Here is a 22,068-nt window from a genome sequence, read left to right on the forward strand (position 1 = left end):
AGCAATGGTGCGATCTCAGCTCACTGCAACCTCCGTCTCCTGGGTTCAAGCAATTCTGCTGCCTCAGCCTCCCGAGTAGCCTGAGTAGCTGGGATTACAAGCATGCACCATGATACCTGGCTAATTTTGTATTTTTAGTAGAGACAGGGTTTCTCCATGTTGGTCAGGCTGGTCTCGAACTCCCAACCTAAGGTGATCTGCCCACCTCGGCCTCTCAAAGTGCTGGGATTACAGGCATGAGCCACCGCACCCAGCCTGTTCTGTTTTTTAAATTTTAAGTTTTGGGATACATGTGTAGGACGTGCAGATTTGTTAGGTAAACGTGCCATGGTGGTTTGCTGCACCTATCGACCCATCACCTAGGTATTAAGCCCCACATGCATTAGTTATAGTCAATTATATAATGCCATGGCTTACAAATGTCTTCAGCTATTCAGACATGGGTTAAATACATCCAGAAAAAAATATATATCTATTATGTGAAAAGCTCGAAACAAGGGGACACAAAGATCAGTAAATCTGCCTTGGAGAAGTTGAAGTAATTTCCAAGCTACCTTTAAACTTGCGTAGTACTAAACTGTCCACCGGTATTTTATCCAAAGTATTTTTCCCAACTGACCGAATTAAATTTGTACTACCCTTCATAATTTGTTTTAAAGTCCTCGTAAGTAGCATTCACTATTCACATGTTAATAACTCTGCCAAATTTATATCTAGCAGATCTTGGTGTGTATAAGAGTGTTTTTGGTGCCATGTAAACCAATTTGTTCACACTATACTGAATCAAGTTCTATAGTCAATCTAGTCATTAAATTTACTCTAAAACGCCAGACCAAATAAATATTTTTGTCTGACTCTCACTTCAGAAAGATTGGGCAGGGGTAGTTCTTTTCATTCACATCTTATGGGTATTACATAAAGTCATGAATTCTTTACAGAACAGCCCTCAAATGTTTAAAAGTGTTAGGCATGTTTAAAGACGCAACTCTTGATTTGAAGATTGCTAAAACAAAAACAACCACAATAAAAGGCTCATTCTAAACCTTGATCACATTAGCTACTTAGCTATTATTGTTTTCTCCAGATAAATATGGATTCAGTACCATTAAGAGAGCCAAACTCATTTGACCACATATTCCCTGTGGCCTGAAGCTGTCACCTGTTTTGCCATCATCAATCTATCTTTTCAAATACCTAAGAGGCTGAGACCAATGCAGCTAAGAGAAACAATGGATAAGGATCTATTTACACTTCTGCTGTGAAGAATAATCATAGGTTAGCTGTGGCTTCCAATTAACTAATAAAAAATTGGTTAACTAAAGCATAGCTCTTTTTCTACAAAATGATAGGTAAGCAGAATCTAACAGACAGTATATGCTTAGTACCTAGTGTCTAAGGTATAGGCAAAGAGTACGCAGTTGCAATCCAGAGATGGAATGTACAGCATGATGACTATAGTTATTAAGATTGTATCATATACTGAAAGTATGCTAAAAGGGATAGACTGGATATACTGATTTCCTTGATACAGTAATCATTTCACTCTGTATATCAAAATATGATATACATATATCATGGTGTACATGTTGTACATCTTATATACAAAACATTTTTGAAAAATTTAAAGATACTATATGCTTAAAGCCATTATCATTCTCATATTTTAAAAATTCTACAACATGCCTACTGTGTGCCAAGCACTATGTTGACTACTGTAAACACAAAGAAACGAAGTAGATTATAAGTATCTGGTATTAATGTCCAGTGAGGTGAGATAAATATTACTGAGGGATACTAAAGGGTAATACTGATTAAACATGTTGGTGCTAGTTCTTCCTTTTACAAATCTACTTGAGTTCCTGGATCTCCCTGTAAACACTGAGACAGAAAGGGTCACACGCACTGACTCATTTTGTGCATATCTTATTGAAAGGGACAGCTGGTGAGAGAACTTTCAACTGCTTCTCAAAAAAATATTTACATGGTGAGGGAGATACTTCTACTTACTATCAGTGGGTACCATCGCTGCAAGTGGTTCTTAATATAGAATGTCCTTGATTACAAAGAAATTTTTTTAAAGCTTATTTTAAAAGCTTCATTGTATGGGATTTTCTTGTATGTGTAAAGTACAGACATTTGGGATCAGTTCTCTAAGTTTCTCCAGAAATAGTATTTTATTATATATATTCCACTGAAATTGGGACTTTTGAATATGATTGTCAGCATACTGTAGGCAACTATTAAGGATATTTTAAATAACATATCAAAGACAATTATCAGATGCATAAAGCCCCTATAATGCAAATTTTTCTTTGTGATATTATCACCCGGACAACAATATGAAACACAAGAAAATGAAATATAGTTGATAAGATTATGTAAAATGCAGTATATGTATGTATTTAAGATGATTTATTTTGCATCTTAACAAAATATCAACATATTTCTATCTTATTCAATTCTGGAAATTTAAGAGCCAGACAAGCAAACTTTTTGGTATAAATATGTAGCTACTATATACACTTTCTTCAGCATCTCACAATGCATCACGGCTGTAACTGTCTACAATAAATTAACAGTAACTCAATATTTATAAAAGAGAAACACAGTTCAAAATCATAGTCCTATAACTGGCATTGCAATTATAATGAGCTCTTATTTTATGAATGTCTGTCAATGAAAATAACTATATTGGTAACTGGAAATAATTATTAGTAAAACAGACCTACTTTAATGCTCATTCTGATAATCAAAAAATATAAGATTACAGAATTATAAAATAATGAAGAGGGATAAACTAGATCCCATAAAAGTTCAACTTGGATTAAGTTAAGTTGAACTGCTTTTATTAGATAACAAGGAAATGAAAAACATTAAGTTCATGTCCAACAAATTAATAAATGCAGAAACACCAGCAAACACACATTCTACTGTCGGTAGTGGCTGCTGCTCACAAATCAACCTACTTGGATGAGAACAAGCCTAACCTCTAAGAGGACACATCACTGTGCTCTGTGACTGATTAGTCCACCGAAAACTCACACTGTCACAGGAAATGGAGTGAATCCAGTCCAATTTACCCATGAAACTGATTAGGAATAATTTGACTGGAAACTGCAGAGAAAACAGACCCTGAGTGGGCCAGGCAACTCCAATAAATGAGCTCTATAAGCAAGGCTGTCCAATGCAAGAAGGGCATTAAACAGGTGGATTAGATAATACTTAGGCATTTCTGTTTATATACCCTATTTCTATAATTACCATCATCTTGATGCAAGTGCATTTAATCACTTAAAAGTTTCACTGAAAAAAAAGTTTAACTGATTTTTTTGCTACATCATTCTTGCAAAGAGAACTGGCATCTTGTAACTTGCTTTAAAGAATCAACATGTCTTATTCACTTAGGTTCTCACTGATTATTAAAGCGAGTTTTGAAAAGTCTATTTAATATTATGAAGTTTACTATGATATTATTTATATACTTTTAATAATCACACGAAAGATATGTATAAAATTAGTTCAGCTTTGTCAAAACATGGAATAAAAGGGTGTGGCAATGGGGTCATATTTATGTAACTATGATAAATACTTATATTGCATAATTGTTTGCTGAATTAAAATACTTATACAATTACCCAATGTTTAAAAATTCTTATTCTACTTCTTCCTTCCAAAGGCAAAGGGAAAACAAATGAAAACAAATAGTTTCAACTTGTGGTACATTTTATAGCTATGAATTGAAAACATTTTATTCTACGCTCTTCTTTTTTTCTTTTGAAGAATTTAGATTTTTTAAAACTATTTTTAATTCTTAGAATTAATCTAAGTTAAGAATTTAATCAGATACAAGGCAGCTGCAATCTCCCTGCATCAGAATTCAGGATTCAACTCATCAACTCTGATGAGAGATGTTAGGTAGTTTGGGTAGTTGAATATATGTCACACATTATTTTTATTACTGACTAATTGTAACTTCAGTGTGGTTTTCCAGATATAAACACTTAAAGTCATGTCTGAAAACAAAACAGAAAAAAAAATCCTTTTAATAAAATCTTCAGAGTCATGTTTGAAAGTAAAAAAGAAAATCTCTGTGTCCTCTTCAAAAGTTTACACAATGTAAATATGTATGTATTAGTTCCTCGTAACTGAAAAAACAAAATTGAGGGGTTGGGGATAAGTAAATTATAAGTTTTAAACAAAGAAGTTTTAAAGGCCGATGAATTCATGAAGTCGAAAATGACCTCCCAGAAGACAACAATCCCCTCATTTCACAGATGAGGAAACATGACTTGACCAAGGTTAAGTGACTTGCCCAAGGTCAAACAGTTAAATAGTGTCAAGGCCTTGCCACATCTCAGATCTTCTAAGTGAGATGCTCTCGCCTAAGAGATCGACTAATTCAATCACCTTGTAAAGATGAAAAACAGAGTCCCAGAGCAATCAATGACTTGCTTAAGGTAAACATCTAGTTGGTAGAAAATAAAAAAACCTGACTCCAGGCCTTGGTATTTTTTTAAAAGATATTTTTCTCATCTTTCAAACTGCTAAAATCAAAAAGAATAATTTTCTCACAAATCAATACATGAATTCAGTTACGTTGGCAAAACATCTGGCAACAGGCAGCCAATAAACTGAAATGAAGAGAGGCACACTATGGGCAGACAACTCATAGGCTAATCCTCAAATGACTAATTCTCCATGTTAATGAATCAGAATAATAAAAATGAATAATACCTAGATTTCATGAATCAAATATTATGCACCAGGCATTTTATATGCATTTACTTTCTCACTGAATCAACACAATTTTGCAAATTATACATCCTCCCTATTTTACATAAGTGAAAACTGAGGGTTGGAGGAAAGAGGCAGCATTTGATCCCAGGTCACCCCGACTCTAAAGTTAGACTATGCTCTCTCTTTGACATATCTCTGTATAATTACATGGTATTTTTGTATAATAATACAGAAATTCATTTGAAAGTATTAATAGCTAAAATTTATTGACCACATACTACATGCCAGGCATTTTTCTATCCTTTATGTTTAATAATACATCATTTAATCCTCACAGTAACTCTATCAGACAAATATATTAGTATTTCCGTATATAAATGAGTAAGATGAAACAGGGAATGATTAAGTAACTTGTCTAGGACCATGGCAAGTAGTCAGTGGAGGAGCAGAGAAGTGTACTCAGAACCAACCCACCTCAAGTTCTTAATCATCATGGGCCAGCCCCTGGGTGTGGTGTTTTTGCATGACTCAATCTCTGACCTCAAGAATCTTAGAATCTAGTAATGGGAACACACACAAAAATGCAAACATACATAAACTATAGTGTAACTCATATACTAATATTACCCATATAAACAACTAAATTAGAAGATGGGGTAACAACTTCCACTGCGGAGGTACAAAGGGCTGTGCTAAGGAATGAATTGCCTAATGTTTCCAGGCACACAATTCAACGAAAAGACTTGGGTGAGTCTGGCAAAGCAGAGAGGTACATAATGCATAAAGTATCACACCCTTTCTTCTCCTTGCATGTTGTCTCTCTGGAGATTAGGTGAGAACCTGATCCACTCACTGCCTATCAGGAGACTTTTGTCTTTGAAACTAATCAGGAAGAATTTACTGGCTGTTAAGCTCTATAGCAAAAACTCCTGTGAAGGAATGAAACAAAAGGAAGGGAAACTAAGATGAGAGTGAGGGATTCAGGACACAAAAGAATGCAGAGTCAATTCAAGCATATACGTATTGTTCCCTATAGCTTAAAAATGATTATTTCTTGCTTAAAATGTGCTTATAATACAGAAAGCAAAATCTGCATTTAAAATTCTTAAGTAAATGCATATTGTTATTATGTAAACCAAAACTGACTTTAAGTTAAATAATTTAGGTTGAATATAGAGGAAAATTTCTTGACTGTATGATTGCTAAATTCTAAAACTTTTATTCAGGGAATATCCAGAATTTCTTCTGAAAGTCTTCAAAAATAGCTCTATACCTTTGCCAGCCTTCAGAAACCAAGCTTACCTGCATGCAGGCAAGAAGGGCCAGTGGGCATGTGAATCCCTATCAATCTGGTTGTATATACAGCTTGTACATACACATGGTCTCACAATTAGCTCCAAAGCCCCAGTCCACGAAACATTTAACCTCTGGTTATACTAGTTATTTGCAGTGGATGCCAAATTATGGCTTGCTACCTCAGTCCATTAAATGCTCAACAAGGAGGAATAAAAATGTGCATTTTTAATACTCTTTTCATATTAGCATATAGTCCCTATCATTCTCCTCCACTGCATCTCCTTGGAAATTCTGCCCCAAGGTCACCCTTCAACATTTCATCGAGTTCTGTTAGACAAAGTATATTATTCCACATAGCCCAGCTGAGCGGTAAGGGCCATTTACTCGCCAAGTGACCTTTGGCTAGTATAAAGTATGTAAAAATCAGTTTTCTCATCAGTAAAACAAGAATCATCATAATACCTCCCTCATAAGAGCTTTCGTCAGGAATTTTTAAAATGATGATTATTTAGTCTGTAAAGGACTGTGCTCATATACAGTAAGTGCTCACTAAATGGGAGCTATTCAAGTTGATTCCTAGAGGGTCACATAAGTACTTCTGTGGCCTGTAAAAGCAAAAATGAATCTCTTCCACAGCATTGCTTCTATTTGCCCCTAAGTAAATGCCAACGCCTGTACTCTAGGAAGGTTTTAACAACATGATTCAAAGAGCCATAGGGGTCCTCGCAGGCCTCTCAAGAAGCCTGGGAACAGAGCACAGCCCAGCCCTCAACCTCTCCAAACTACAACTTGATGTTTGCTTGGTGGTTTGGCGTTTCTTTTTCTGTTTTACACATTACATTTTTGCTAATTATTTTTGTGAACAATGGTTTTTTGGCAAAAAAAAAAAAAGTCTGAAAACTGTTTAATCCATATATCAGAGAAACAATTCAGATATAATAGAGCACCCTAAGTTTAATCTGGAAATATTAAAAGTACTCTGATTTTTATCATCCCACCACCTAACCACTTATAAATTAGGCCTAATTTGAAGATCTTCAACATTTACCCGTATTCAGTTATATTTACAAAGCAATTAAACAGTGGCTAAGATACACAACAGTGCAGAACAATTATAATACATACTAGGACCATGTTAAGGAATAATGCAATATAATGGTCCTCCTTCCCCTACTAAAAATGCAGCCTCATGTATGTGTGGGAGAGTAGGAGGTGTATGGGATATCTCTGTACCATCCTCTCAATATTGCTGTGAACCTAAAACTACTCTAAATAAATAAAGTCTTTTTAAAAAGTCAAAAACAAAAACCAACTTTAAATTCACACTCCACAACTTGGCCAACCTACCTCTTCAGCCCATGCTGCAGGTACTTTCAGTAGATCCCCTTCACCCCGAATAAACTACTTTCTGTTTATTCCCCAAATCCATCTACAAGGTTACAGTCAGTAGGCCTTTGCTCCTGTTCCTAAGGATCACTGGAATATTCTTCAGCTGCTTTCCCCATCTCTTTTAAAATCATATCCATCATTCAAGGTCTAGACTAAATTATTCCTCTCGAGAAAGTAGTTTCTGATACCCCTGAACAGATGTGCTTTCTCTCTCTCTGTCCATAGCATTTCATGCTATATTGTGACACTATTGTTCTAATATATTAGTGACCTGAATGAAGCAGAACAGTTTGATGACTGCCTTGGCAATTAAAGAATTTTCTAATTGTCCTGGTATTTGCCTGCATGTGGTCTTTAGCACTGATATGTTCACATCAAATATCACAGAAGACTACACATTTAAAAGCATGCTTACAATATCAGTGGAAATGAATTAACAATCCAAATATGCTATTGGTGTATTTACTGTGTATTTATTAACAATTACTTTGTAGTCAAGACACACAAGAATTTCTTTTTAAGGATGTTTACTTTTCTAGTTAGTAAATGTACAGGATGGTTTTCACTAAAACATAAGTCAGCCAGCTGTTTGTTTGGGTTCTTAAACTGAATGGTAAAAATACAAGCAGTTTTTCCTCAAAGTACTCCACTTTAAACAAGTGAATCTGTTCCATATTTAAATGATTTAATTTCCTTTTTCTAAAAAAAAAAAAGTTTAAATTTTTCATATAATAAGAACATCTTCTCTTCAGAACTTTCATTTCAAATGGCATATGGTTCTCCCTCACCCATCTGATACCCCAGGGATGCCAAAGCACTTAGGAGACCCAAGAGAGTGTGTAATCCAACATGACAGCTGAAGGAGGGAAGGCTGACAGAGGCATCAGAACAGGTACCAGGGAGGGAGAAGCATCATTCTGGAATCTAAGGGTTTACCCTTTTTCTCTCTTCCAAGTTCACCAAAACACTGCAATTCACGTCTCCTTGAGAAGACAGCATCACTGACACGAAAGCTGCACTCAGAGACGGGTTGGACCCACCAAGACAAGCAGCTTTGTGTACCTTAAACTTCACCAAAGCAGACAGGCTGGCCAGCGTTTCTGCACTTCAGTCTCCTAAGTTCTCCATAACCCAGTGTAAGCTCCAGCTGGCTTTGTAGTCAGCTTCCCTTCCCACTATACGGTGCATTTATGAGTTCAGCTGTGGGCCCTGTTAATTTCCCTCCACAGCCTTTCTTCTCTTCCTAACACATGCATACTTGAGCTCGCTCTGGAGTGCTGACTAAGGAGGAACAATAGGAGGCTTTGAGCAGGGCTCAGCCCCAGACCCAGTCAATATTTACTTCAGTTTGGAGGCACTGTTTTAAAGCTCCTTCCAAGCAGAACTCAACAGGAGGAGTCCCCAGAGGTTTCTAGATTTTAACTAGAGGGAAGAGGGGTATAGAGATAAATAGATTACTGTCCAAACCACTTTCTCAGAGAAAATAAGAGGCTGTTCAACAAAACAGGTTAGACTTTCAATACTAATTAGCAATTTATAACAGGAAAAACCAATCGTCTTCCAACACCGATTACTGCAGTCTTAAAACTCCATATTCAGGCTGCAGTGCAAATCTACTTAATGTGACCCACGTATATCTTGTGAGCAGGGCCCTGATCCTATCACCCACTCAAGAGCTTGCCAACGTTTACCTACTCTGCCCAGAATGGCAATGCAAGAACTCTAGGTGAAGTTAACCCAAACTCCACGACTGACTTCCAAACCAGGTCTTATGTATACTACCAATTCAAGTGTGATTACAAAATGAAGTTGTGAATACCAAACCCCATGAATTAAGAGTATGCTATGATAAATACTAGTAAGTATGCCTGCTATCTTTGCAAGAGATTGGAAAGGTTAATCTATGGCTATGAAGAGAGTGACTAAAAAAAAAAAAAAAGTCACAAATATTCTCTTCCTGCCAGTAAAAGAGGCTTACTATGGGACAGCAGGTGGGAGGTGAGATGGATAGTTTGTTCTAATACCATATTAGAGCCAATAAAGCTTTCCTGTGGGTGTACGTTGCATTCTGTTGACATAAATGTAGACAGACCCTCTATATTAAATATGAAACTACTTAACTGTAAGGATTTTTGTATTTGCCAGCTGGTTTAAACTTTTTTTTAAGGTCAATTGCCACAGAACTAACCCAAAGTGACAGTTGGGAAATTTTACTAAAATGATTAAGGCTATATAAAATTACTGAAGATGTGTTAGATACCTGAGGAAGAAATCCATAGTTGTCTGCCATAACCAACTATAATACTCATTATTCCATTCAAATCATTAAATAGACTTTGTTCCTTTTGCTTAAAGACTTAACTGTATATTCCATTCACATTTTGCAACATTTCCATAAGAACAGAGCCAAATGATCTAAAAACTTTAAAAAGAGAAGTTGAAGAGAATTTACAACGGTGCAGTTACAATTCTAGTTTATGACAATCTTAGTACTAAAGAGCATCTTCTGTATTTTAAACATGTAAAATACATTGACATAACTCAGCCTTTCACTAAGAGAAATAGATAATTCAAACCATCCCTCCCTCCAAAAAAATGAGGTAAAAGGTGATGCACTAGGATTAGCCTATTCAACTATCTAAATTCATCACATGCACTGGAATCCGTTCAGCTCTAGCCTTTAGTACATTATTTACCATATTAATAAAAGCTGAATAATTAAGCTGCAACTCAATCCAATCATTTCAACATCTTAAGGAATTACTAGATAGCTATACACATGCAATTTGATCAATCAACATGCTCTCATGGAAAAAAAAAAAAAATACTGAGTAAGCCTGGCTGAGACGTAGTCTTTGGTTGATATTTTTTAACTGATATACAAGAATATAAGGAATTAGTATTTTAATAATACAAAATGTCAATAAGTAAGTTATCAAAATTTAAACTTCTTGACTACCCTTTTGCCAAGAAAGCAAGCCTGGAGCAAGGGAGGGACTGTAACTAATATCATTCACCAGACATGGAATCCAAGTAACATAAAATTACCAACCTTTAAACTTGAAATAAACTCATAGCAAGTTCATTCCCTCAACAAATTTTAACTTCCAATGTAGCAGGAAAAAAGAAACCTGCTTTTGTACAAAATGATCTAAGAGCAACAAAGCTAAACCTAACTTTCCTATGAGCACAGCGATTGTAAATATTAAAATGCTGTACTTTTAAGAGAAATCTGTTAAGCAGAGTTCGCAGTGTTCTTTCAAATAATTTTGGTATGGCTTATGTTAGACCCAATATTTTTATTGCTAGTGGCCAAGTTCTGCCCACCGACATCACTAAATTTCTAGGTACGGCACATAAGGATCATCGATAATTTCCCTTATGAATTACTTTTTTCTGGCATAAATGAGGTTTGTACCTTCAGGAGTAAAACAACGTTACAAAATGATTATGTAAGTATATGACGGAAATTTTTTAAAAAGTAACAGGCACATTTGCTATCCACCTAAACAACTATAAACATAGGAAGTAAAACTGGCTTTGAATAACCACCAGACAATTCTATAGGAAAGCAGCCCTTTGGCAGTAATGTATTGCGCAGGTTTCAATGCATTAAATATGTGTTCCTTGACAAATCCTGTTTCCTTTCTCAGCTACATGTTGTTATGATCTATTTATGCCTCTCACATCAATGTGTGTATAATATGTACTAAGTTTAAGATAGTCAATAGCGAGAGTTCTCAAGCAGAGCGTCAAGGGGCTAAACCCTGCTCTTCTAGCAGCAGAATTCAGAAAAATCCAAGGATCCCAGGGACAGCCCAGCTACCCGTAAGGAGCAGGCCCAGATAGGAATTGATTTGTTTCAACAAGCTCCTCATTGGAAATACAAGCATCCTCCAAGAGGATGTCGGTATTCATTAATTTCTCCTTTGAGACGGAGATATCTCATTATAACTATGAAGTCCAAAGCAGAATATCAGGATTTTAGAAGTCAAAGAAGAAACAATACAGCAGAGACAAACTGAGAGGGGAAGAGAGGGCATTAAAAATAAACCTGGCCAATTTTACAAAGGAGATTCAAAATTCCTTTCTGGGGAAGAAGATCCCGGAAGACTTGCCTCTCAAGAGTCACTCTTTGCACATTATTACTCTTTTAGAAATCACAAGACAAAACCTAAAATGCAAATTCCTTTAAATAAAACCCAATGTAAATGTACAAATCATCTCTCAGGAACAACATACATTACAAAATGATACAATTTGGTCTATCTTTTAAAAAGTCAACTCTTCTGTGATGCTTTTAAAATAAGTGTTATTTGTAAGAATGTATTTTCTATGCAGCTTACCAGAATGTATATAAAGTGAGATTCACAAGAAGATATATAAAGTGAGGTAACTCCCCTTAAATCTCTATTTTCCCCCCAATTTATTGAGATATGATTGACTTTATCCTTTTTACAAGTTTTATATCAGTTTTTAAAGTCTGGTCACATATACACATTCCTTTAAATTTTCACAAGTCTGAGGGAGATATTTTTATTATACCCATTTATCTATTAGGGTAAAGAAACTGAGGCTTAGATTCACCACTATAAATGGCATACTTACAACTCAGACAGAGCTGAAATTTAATTAGCTCTGAAATAAAACCAAAAAATATTAACAGACAAATGAGAAATCTAATCTGATATGGGTTTTTTAATATCTTACTTTCTGAGTCCTTGCCTATCCAACACCCAAACAAATTTGAAATTTGATCTGTAACAGTTGCTATTGTAAAAATTCAAAACAAAAAAGTACATAAACACAATGTTTTTACTACATGCAGTTAAATAATCTGTATAGGAACATATATTAGTATATAGAAGAACTTGGTTACAACCTATCAATATGATGACAAGTCACCGTTAATAACTCTGAGTTAAATAAAAACCATTTAATGTGCTTATTTTCTTTTTTAAAAAATGGAGGTGAAAAACAGTATTAAGAACTACTGAGCATCTTCTACTTCATCCAAAACACAAATCTTAGGTATATCAACTCTATTTTCAACAAACCCATTCCTTAGAGATATGCAAATTACTTCACTTTAATCAATGACTATATCCTATTCCTAAATTTAACTATCTTTGAAGCATATAGCATAGTTCTTTTAGGAGCCACTTAAGTTCACACAGAGTCACAGAAGATTCTCGTATTTCAGGATCAATGAGAATCAAAAAACTGGAAACACTAAGTGCCTGTCACCCCCAAATTCACTGTTTGAGAACTCTCATTTACACCACAGTGAACATAAACATAAACTAACAAAACAGTACTATCTTACTAAATAATATTCATAGTTATTATGAAATAGTACCCAAAGTTCTAATTAAATCCATTGAAGATTTAAAAAGAAAAATATTTGCTTCTGTTTTAAAGTTATCAAAACGTATTGGTAAAAATTTGTTTTTAAAGTAAAAGGATACTTAAATGAAGTTGCCACTGTCTTGTTCATCTATTTCCTTTCATAAAAATACGCTTGACTTAAAGTACAAACCGTTTTATCTTTTTTTAAAATAATCATTCCATAGAGGTATATTTCGATTAAGTCAGTCTACTTAACTGATGCTTTCAAAGATTTGACAGTTCATTTAGATTAGTAATACTGTATTTATATACACAGAGTGAAGATCAGTAAAAACAAAACACAAAAAAAAAACCACAGAGTAATCTTCTGAATTTACGTAGTTCCATTTCTTACTTGCTAATACAAAGATTTGCTTTGAAAATGCAAGTAACATATATGCTGTGAGAAAAGTGGAAGCATATTTGCAGATCTTGTATTACCTAGACTCTACAGGAGCAAAGGTTTCTCACTATGAGAATCACAGAACTTTACAGAAAGAAGGCATTTTGTCCCAAGTCTTTTATAACTCCATTGAAATTACAGGCTCCTGAAAGCCACCCACAAGAAATCCAGACATTGAAAGTAGAAAAACTGTTAGTCATCTTTTATGCTGAATGTAAAAAGAACATTCGGGGTTAATTTAACCACATGGATTTAAATTGGAAAGTGTTAAAAATCTGTTTCTGAGGTGTAATTCTGGCATTGCCACATAAAATACATCTTGGGAGGGTTTGCAAATAAATATCCTTAGACATTTATGACAGGATCCTCCTTAAACTTTTTGGACCAGGGTAATATTTTTATTCCAGTGGAATTTGTCTACAGAGACCAAATCTTATAATGAAATCCCCATCCTATTACCTTTGTTAGTGGTGTATTTTCAATGAAGCATAAACCTCAATGTAAGAGTCTGTTTTATTTGTCTGAGTTTTGAAGGAAAGTGGTTAGAAAGGAACACTAGGCATTCTGGGCTTTCTAAATGGCAAATAATTTTCCTTCACATAAATATGGAGCCATTTTAGAAACTGCAGAACTCTATGAAAAGTTCAGTGCAAATACAACCAAGAGTCCTCGAAGAGGAGCCAAAAGTAATCTCTCTCCCACTTAACTGTATCTAGAACCTTGCTGTCCAAACCACGGTTCATGGGCCAGCAGCATCAATGTCATCCGGGAGCTTGTTAGAAACGCAGACTGTCAGGGCCCTATGTAGCCCAGACCTACTAAATTAAAATCTGCATTTCAACGAAATCTCCAGGTCTGTGTTCACCTTACAGTGTGAGAAACAGTGACCTAGAAATTACAGATCGAATGCTTCATGATGACAGGGATGCTGTATATATGCTGTTTACTGCAGTATCTCCAGTACTGAGAACAGTACCTGGCCCACAGTGGACACTTGACATAAATATCTGTCAAGTAAATCTACATGTGCACATTTATAGTACTATTTTATACTCTGTAATATAATTATATGTATACAATTATTGTATCTGCACAATGCTCTTAAGTTCCTTACAGGTGCAAACATTCTCCTATCCCTGAATCCTCTGTATGTCTCCCAGTGTTCTGCACATATCACTCAACAGTTTATCAATGATAACTTTTAGATATTGAATATAGGAATATAGAATTTCTTCAATGTGAAAACTTTGGAAAAATAAGTTCAAATCAACATGTAGTTGCTGAATTCATCTATTTGGCTTTGGTTTTAGATACAGCTAAGAGTGCTCACCCTAGGAATGAAAATAGTAATGGAAAACATTACATAGGGCCAAGTTCTGATTCTATGTGGTATCAGAGAACAGGGATGGCGTGGATGACTGAAATCCAAAATTGAATCCAAACCCTCATGTTATTCAATAGCTTTAAGGTCTTTCCTTAACAAATCTTCTATCCAAGCTGCTAAAAGTTTGAGTATTTTTTTTTTAAGTTTCCTTTTCTTTCTCAAATCTATCCACAGGTCTACAGGCCTGGAGACAATAAAATGGGCCAAAGCCATCAAAAGAGAAAAACAGCCATAGAGAGATTTACATAATAAATGAATTAAGTGATTAGCTCTCAAATAATCAGATGTCATGGAAAAATCTCGAGTTAAGTAAAAAAATAATTTTCAAAAGACATAATTATAATAGATATGTTAATATATGTATTGATAACAAGACCATGCCAAAATAATATTCAAAATAACGAGATATTCAGACTCGTAGATATCGCTGGTTCTCTCAGTTCATATTATAAAGGAAGAATGCTAAAATAGGGAGCCCCTTCCTAACAAAGAACTGCATTTTTTCATTTTAATTAACTAAATTAGATAGTCCTTTCTACATTTTTTTTTCCTTCAGAGAACACAGGATAATGGTAAACCAATAGGTATGTCTGACCTTAGGTGTACATATTCTTATGGAATATCGTGTATACATATACCCACCCGCTCCACACACACCACCTCTGTCATGTTGTCTTCCCAAGAGTATAGCTGACCACGGTGATAGCAGAGTGTGTAATTAGTTTTCATTGTTCCCTTGACAGCTATAGTTCCATACAAGACCCTTTGCTTTTGATGCTGTAAATGCTATGGAAAAAATACACTAATAACAGACATTTAATTATGGTTCTAGCAACCATAGTGGGAACACTGCCAGAAAAAGACTGGAACCTCTGGGATGGCAGAAATATATATATATATATATGGTGAGGGGGGAGGTTCTGTTCTTCAATCATAGTAATTCTCAAAATATTAATGACAAGCATATGGTGGGAAAATTTTTAAATTTTTCCTTGAATCTTTGTTGACAATAAAGTATGTATACAATGCTACACCAATACTAAAACCACAAAGAGCACTATCATGTCTGTACTAAAATATTAATAAGAATAAAGGCATTATTAATGAGGGAAATACTCTTTAGAATAGCTTTACATTTTGATACTATTGGTAAAGAGTGCAAAGATTTCATTTCAAATTTTGTTTTCTGCCTGGATTTTCACAGACTTAAAAAAATTATCACTTGTGATATAAAATATCTGGGTGCTACATTCTCTGAGGTTTACTTTAATTTGTTTTATACAGTATTTAAAATAAAGCATCCCAAGTTGCTGCCATGGCAGACACCAGATCTATCACTGAGGTCCCTTCTCTCCTTATTAATTAGTAATTGGGAGACACATTTTGGCAGCTTTCGTTTCCCCATTATTTTCTCTAGTTTGACACAAAACCCTGTCAGAAGCACCACTATTTGAACTGTACCCCTCTTAGTGCTGGGTCACTAAATTTTAATAAACGGAGCTCCCGCCAGAAAACTACTGAAATAGGCGTAAAAGTTTATTGAAGCAGTAACAGTAAACAAATATATGAAGAAAGCGCTGAATGCCACAGTATCTAAAACATTAATGGTCTGTCTGAACCCAGGGGTTATTGGCGAGATTGCAGAGCAGAGGCTAAAAGAAAAGGCCTTTAACAAAACCACTGCTTTCATCTGTCTGTTAAAAAAAAAAGAAGAAGAAGAAGAAGAAGAAAAGTATTAGCTAAATAAAGCAGGCCAAACACTTTGCTGCAGCAGAACTGTACATCTGAGCTTCCCTTAGCCTCCATTATCCCAACACGTTGACTAAAATTATTGGGAGGCAAAGATTTATAGCGACTATATGGATACAGAAGCCATCCAGAAGCCACAAAAGCTCTGTCAGAGCCAAAGAAACATTTTTATAAATGGTAAGGTGAGAAACTTAAAATGAAAACTAAAAAGACTGATACTTTGGAGGACTGCAAATAACTACACAATCAGTTTCAAGATCTCCATCTCAAAGTGTCAGTCACTTCAAAACGCATCCTGCTACGATGGTGGCTCAGGACACTTGTGTGCCAGGGCAGTGGCCATGCTGTGCGAGTCAGAGGTCACCGCTTCCACATTCCGACATCTGTCTGTATTTTCTTGCCCTGAAACAATAGAAGGGGAACTAGGCTCATTTGCTCCCACTTTGTTTAACCTAATTGTTAGACATAAAAGATAATTTCCCATATTTAGAGTTATTTTTTCCTTTTCCCCCAAATTCTCATTTGTCCCCATAAAATTAAAAACTATTAAAAATGTAAGCAGGTGAAGTTGTCTATACATTATTGAGTTTAGTAAATGTAACAAAGTTGTATATCCCACTGACATCTACGAAATATGAAACATCAAGTATCATGTCTGTCATCATCACAACCTAGAAAACAATTTGCACTATAATTATCCAACCTAACTATGCCATAACTTCCTTTAATTCAAACCACAACACTGCATGTTTCATATAAAAATACTTTCATTTACTTTCATAATTTTCAGGGAAAGAGGCAAGAGTTAATTGTTAATTATAGTTTTTACATATATAAATAATTAATAAATTTTAAAATGGAAACTCTGACAGCTTGGAAACAGCAAGAAAAAAAAAACAAAAGGTATTTGTTAATTCATTTAAAAACAAAAGGTCACTTTGAACACTCAGTTATTTTAGTCTTCTCACTAGCCAAAGAAAAACAGATGCTAGATATCAGAGGAAAGTTTTCTGTGCAAAAATGGTCAACTCATGCCTGAACTTTAACCACGATACATGTATCTGTTATTAAAACGTGCACTTTATTTATTGCCTTTACACTACATCTACAACCACCCAAAATCCTACCTCTAACAAACTGAAGCAGTTTTTCATACGTGACATTAGTAGTATTTATCTGTGCCCAGCTTAATCAGGCTAAGTCAGGTTACTTCTGAAATAAATTTTACAGAAGCTCTGTTTTTGCTGCAGTACATGAGAATAATGTTCCCAGCCATCATCAAACACATGCAGTAGTAAGGAGTATAGTATAAATTTTTAGTAAAGTTTATTAGGTCACTTGGTTTTCCAAATGTATCCAGAAATACAAAACATGACAGAAAATATAGCAGACTCAGTTGATATACTCTCATAATTTTTAGTAACAAATATGAATTTACTTGTAAAATAATCTATGAGAACCCACAAGAAAGATTTGTTCTAATGTGATAGGAAGAGCTTATATTTCAGAGACAAAAAGGCTCTGGCTTAATATAATCTATCTTAAATAACCCCAACTGCTTCATTTTTAGAGGTACCTATACTCTTATCAGTACCTTTTGCTGGAGAAATATTCCTGGTAGACTTGAGTAATTAAAAAAAAAAAAAAAGGCAACCAACAAATAAAAAGAACTACTTAGCATAATCAGAAAAAGGAGATCAGGATTTGGGGGTGGAGGTGACAATAGGGGCTATTGATATGTTCCTTTGAAATTAGCCATAAAGTATAAGCTTCAATAAAAAAAAATTTATGGAAACATGGTACAGCCCAACATTTAACATTAATATATAATATGCCTGGGTTTAAGCATATTATTACTAAGTTAAAACATTCTTTTCTGTCAACTAAATATAAGATAGCATTTTAGTGAGTTCGCAAATGAGATAGAACTTTAAATGTAGAGAGCCCTGCCAAAATGATCATAAAGTGGTTTAGTCCTTTTCTATCGTCCATATTCATTTCTGGACCAATTTCACGAAAGAAATAAAATCGGTCTTAAAACAAGATGGCTGCTTCTAGGGGGGAAAAAAAACCACGCTGATTTAACTGAAAGCCAAAAAACTAGCTTTTCTAAATCAGGAAATAAGCACTTAATCATATTTTTTCTAATCTCTAAGTAGGTATTCATGTACTTCCACATGGTAAGCCATATATTATACTGTGCAGTTATTTTTAATCATTAATAGCAAAGTGATTTTTAAAACAGGTCTAATCGATGTGTACTAGTAACATGATTGTCCAAGGCATATACATATTTGCTAATATATATGACTGTCCAGAGCATATGCCCAAACTTCTACTTTTAGTTCATACCAGAATCATGATCATCAGTCATGAAAATCAGGTCACTTGATAAGCAATAATAGAAAGAATATTTATATCTTATATCTCCTAAGAATCCAATCATAAAACAGGCATTAATATCCTATTACAATCAAATCAACTGTACTTGACTTTTTAAAAGTAAAAATCATAGGAACTTTACTGTTAGACGATCTTTCCTTGAGCTATACTTTGCTGACCCTCCCTAAAGCAACTGGAAGATCAATTCTGATATGCATATAAAAATTAAGAGCATTTTATCCATCTTGAAATAATTTTAAAATAAGATTTTTAAAAATCATTCAAACCTATTTTTATTCCTCACTTGAGTGGAAAATAAGACCTGACAGTAACATTTTCTTCAACCTGTCAACTGTCAATTGTATGAAGGATGTTTCTAAAGATGACAAAGGTTTATTTTTCCTTATTGAAAATGATAGAATTCTACCTGAATGAAAGCTGAGCTAACCATCACTGTGGTACACTACTGTCTCTCAGCAACTAGTTAGCTTAAATAAGAGTTTTCAATATTTTAAAATAATGTTTTCATTGAACTATATGGTTTACTGTTTGAAAATTAAATTCAGAAGCCTCAAAAACAAGAATTTGCATCCACTCAAATTTTCCAATTAGAAAATAGCACACAGATTTCAGTTTACAATAAATCCTTTAGAGAGTACAATAAGAACTATCCAGAATATGAAGATATTAGGAATGATTTTACTCAAAATCATGCAAAATAGTTGTAGTCAGAAAAAAACTTGATTAATTTTTAATTTTAAGCTAAGTGGTCCTGTGTCATTGTGCTCCTTTATGACTGACTAAATTTTGAAAACATAAATGCAGACAAATTTAAGAGGAAATAGATCTCCTAGTAGTGAGTAATATCCTATTCAGAAGCACTGGAAGTTCACATTAATCACAAGAAACTTTTCTACAAAACAGCTCAGGACATAGGTTGAAAAGCAGACTAAAATATAAATTTGATAATATAAATCAGGCCCTTAAAAGAGACAGTAATTTATTGATGTTTGGCTAAGACCACCATCACAAGACAAATTATTAAAAGTGAATATTAATACCTCATTTCTTATACTCCTCTTTGAGGTTTTTATACCTGAAAATGAAGGTGTTATCTGTCACAAATGATCAAAGTGCAATTTTTTTCCTCAGTTCAGAAGGCTGATCTGACTGAGCTGTCCTGGGTAAGAGGCAAGGACCTTCCTCACTGTGCTTAGGGAAATTGAGGCTTCCTTTGCAACATGGATATTCTAATCAGGAATGCTATTTTAACGGTTTGTATACTGCTTCTGCAAAGAAAATTGATAATACAGAATCTTCAACATAGAGTCGTTCATTATTTCAAACAAAATATCACAGCTTTTTAAGTCCTTATTACTACAGAAGTTAGTCAACACAAACACAAAAATGAGGAGGGTTGAGTGGTATCTTATAAAAAATTTCAAATTGATTTATATTGAAAAAACAAATCAATAAGCACTAGACCAAATGCTACCCAACATGTAAAATTCTATTCTTAACATATTCTCATATTTTGTTCATTTTTATTTTAATGCTTTCTCTCTCTCAAAGGTAAATTTTCTGGCATATACTTATCCCAAGCTAGCAAAGGCCAGAACTCCTGAAGGACTAATTGTATTCATTCATTTTCTTGGCCCAGCATGAAGCTGGTAGCTTGCTTGGTTCATAGCAACAGGGGAGAAAAGGAGGCGCTCATCTTTATCTGTCCTCATCCAACAGGAAACCAGGCCAGTGGACAGAACGCAATGCAATGCCTGTTCAGAAGGCATTCTGCAAGATTAAATGGCAAGAAATTCACAAGGTTAATTTGCACCCAAGTAACTAAGTGTTCCCTCCAAACCTGATCCTCAGCCTTCAAAGGTGGAAGCTTCTGAAGCTATTGATTGTTAGCCACAACACATATGACAACAAGATATTAGTTCAGTGAGGTGATGGTTTAGTTATTACCACTAAAATTACCTAACAGACAGTAATAAACTACTGAAGACTCTGATACTTTTAATCATAAGTAGTTTACTGATCTTGGTCTTACCCTGAAAATGCCAAATTAGACTGTAGAGTCAAATCTGCCTCAAATAGCTCTAATGTTCCTGTCATCTAAAAATCAGACAGTTGAGTATTTCTGATAGTTTATTGTGAACATATAAAATAATGAATAAAATAGGTAGAACATATCTCAGTAGCTAACTCTGCTTTTCAAAATTCTATGGAAAACTGGCCAAAAAACAAGAAGCATACTTCTCTTTTACAAATTTCTAGATTAAAAAAAGGCGGGGGGGAGTCAATTCAGGTCTCTTACAAACATATAAGCATAAAAACATGGGTTATAAATCTTAGTCATACTGCCTTATTTTTATCCTGGTACTTGCATAAATTCTGATATAAATTTCAGAATAATAAAATTACTACCAATACATCTAATAAAGTGATACGTTACATTGAGGCTTAAAGTTAATGCATTTTACTTGAAGAACATTTATGTTTCTAACATACAAAATATTACATTAAATATTTAAAATTTCAAGAATAAGGACAATCCTTTCTAAGTTTCGTGACAAAACTCATTCAAAACCAAGATAATATTCAATCTTTACTCACAACAAATTCTTAGATTTAAAGCATGCTGATTTCATTTATTTGTCAGTGAAAAGGTCACAGTGCCGGTATACTGGTATATATATATATCTCAAAATGATGATGGCTCAGATTTTTTTAAATGGAGCAAGTAAATTTTGAAAGAAGAAAAATACTCAAGGGAATATGATTGGGGAAAAAAAAAAAAATGTCACTACTTCTCTCTTCTTAGCCACATACATTTGACCTGTACTGCCAGAGGATTTTGGAGTGTTGACCTAGAATTCACATTACTTTCACAACTCCAAGATCACGTTAACAAAACTAAAAGGTGTCAATTACCTGCTACTCTAATATGAAATGTTTAATTTACCAGTCCCTACAAGAATTGAGAAAGTCCAAAGAAAACATGATTAGGTTAAAGTTTAGTAAATCCTTGATGAATTACAGAGATATTTTCCTCTTAAGAGTATAACCTTTTAAATTGATGATACTCAAACCTTAACGGAAGCAAAACACTGGTTGAGGAGGACTGGTATTCCCAAAAGAGTGTTGGTCATATTTGCTGCTGTATTATTTGACTATTGCATCAATAATGCCAACCAGTAGGAGATATGTTTAATTACCCTAATGTCATTTCGGCAAATAGTCAAAATAATCCAAGAAGAACTTTCAATATGCACCCGATGTTTAAAAGTATATTCTTATTAGAAGCACCAAAAACTGTTTATGGCATACTCCAGAT

General features: G+C 34.4%; 1 protein-coding gene across 2 annotated transcripts in view; it reads right to left on the reverse strand.

Moving 5' to 3' along the window:
- The window catches only part of EFNA5 (ephrin A5), a 298,647-nt gene that overhangs the window by 271,071 nt on the left and 5,508 nt on the right, over positions 1-22,068 (reverse strand). The window lies entirely within an intron of this gene.

This window comes from Papio anubis, chromosome 5 (assembly GCF_008728515.1).
Source record: "Papio anubis isolate 15944 chromosome 5, Panubis1.0, whole genome shotgun sequence".
In the NCBI taxonomy this organism is placed as follows: Eukaryota; Metazoa; Chordata; class Mammalia; order Primates; family Cercopithecidae; genus Papio; species Papio anubis.